General features: G+C 42.6%; 1 pseudogene; it reads right to left on the bottom strand.

Moving 5' to 3' along the window:
• Positions 1-488: 488 nt before the first annotated feature.
• LOC103600638 lies at positions 489-725 on the bottom strand (annotated as a pseudogene).
• Positions 726-1,825: the final 1,100 nt, after the last annotated feature.

Genomic DNA, 1,825 nt, shown 5'->3' on the forward strand with positions numbered 1-1,825 from the left:
CGCAACCCTCCGCATGGTGTGGTGTGCACCACGCTCAGCCAGTGAGTGCACCGGCCATCCCTATATAGGATCCCAACCCGCGGCCTCGGCACTACCAGTGCTACATTCTCCCAAATGAGCCATGGGGCCGGTCCAGTAAATTTTAATTTTAATTTTCCACATGTTCTCAGAAAGAATTATTAAAAGCACCTTCCCATTATAAACACGGTTAGATAATCCATTTATCCCAAATGAATTACCTATTTGTATCGTGAGGTAGCAATCAAAGACTGTACGATCGTCTCTGGTGGTAGTTCTTTCAATTCATAAGCATTAACTTTTCACATGAAGGATGTGTATAACAAGAAGGAACAGAAGAGTCACTTTTCACTATTCCACTGACTCTAGGTGTTTTCATAGTATGCTAAATGGTTGAATTCAAATTTTACAACAACAAAAAATACCAATATTTATTCAGAAAGGTAATTGAATGTTCCAAGTAGCAGATACTAACAAGTTCCAACACGGTCTCTAGGAACAATTCGCAGTTCTGAACCATGCTTTAGAAAAACATTTCCAGCAGTTCTTTCAGGATTTATTCCTATTCCATCATTGGTAATAACTGCACTCATTGCTGCAGGACCTTTAAATTCTTCTGCTGCAAACTTTAAGACTGCTGTGAAAGGTGTACTTTCAGGAACGCTGAGTACTTTGAACGGCAGTAGTGGGACCGACGTCAACGTCATCTTAAAGGAAACCTTCGGCGTGGTGGCACTGGTCTGGACAGACACCGCAGGCCAACTCTACCCGCCTGCTCCTCCTGGAAGCCCCACTTCCTCCGCGGTGCCTGGGATGTGTTCCGACTATCAAACACAACAGACTCTTCTTGTCCTGACCACTAGGGGGAAGAGTGGAATGTCAAAAAGTTTAGATGTCTTCCACGGATTCTCAATGGCTGAAAATTGGCGTTAGTTCTTTCACTAACATTAGCAGAATATAAAAATTCTTTTGTGTTTTTTACTTGTGAGAGATCACTTTTAAATAAAACTCGTTAAGCACTTAAAACACTGTTCTTCATTTTCTTTCTAAAATAAATGTATTATGCTAAGTGAAAGAAGGTAGACACAAGAGGTCACCTATTGTACAATTTCATTTATATGAAATGTCCAGAAAAGGCAAATCTATACAGACAGAAAGTAGATAAGTAGTTGCCTGGGGCAGGGGCTCAAGGGAATGAGGATTAATAGTGAATGTGGGGCTGGCCGGTTAGCTCAGTTGGTGAGAGTGTGGTACTGATTAACACCAAGGGCCAGGGTTCATCCCTATACAGGTCAGCTGCCAAACCCCCCAAATCCCCCCCAAAAACCAGTAAATGTGCATGAAGGATCTTACTGAGTGATGAAAATGTTCTAAAAATGATTTATGGTGATAGCTGCACATGTAAAATAGTAAAACAAACCTACTAAAAATCATTGAATTGTACACTTGAAACAAGTGAATTATACGATATATAGGATAAGCCTCAATAAAGTTGTTGAAAAAAAGTAACATTTTATAAATCAAATAAAAAGCCTATTCAGGGGCCGGCCCGGTGGCGCACTGGATAAGTGCGCCCCTTGGGAAGCGCGGCGGCGCTCCCGTCCGAGGGTTCGGATCCCATGTACAGACCGGCTCCCGCTCACTGGCTGAGCGAGGTGCGGGCGCGACACCGAGGGTTGTGATCCCGTTGCCGGTCCTGGTCTGGTACGGGGGCGACACTGAGGGTTGCGATCCGTTGCCGGACACAAAAAAAGACAAAAAGGAAAAAAAAAAAAAAGACAAAAAAAAAAAAAAAAAAAAAAAAAAA

Source organism: Galeopterus variegatus, unplaced genomic scaffold (assembly GCF_000696425.1).
Source record: "Galeopterus variegatus unplaced genomic scaffold, G_variegatus-3.0.2 Scaffold3408, whole genome shotgun sequence".
In the NCBI taxonomy this organism is placed as follows: domain Eukaryota; kingdom Metazoa; phylum Chordata; class Mammalia; order Dermoptera; family Cynocephalidae; genus Galeopterus; species Galeopterus variegatus.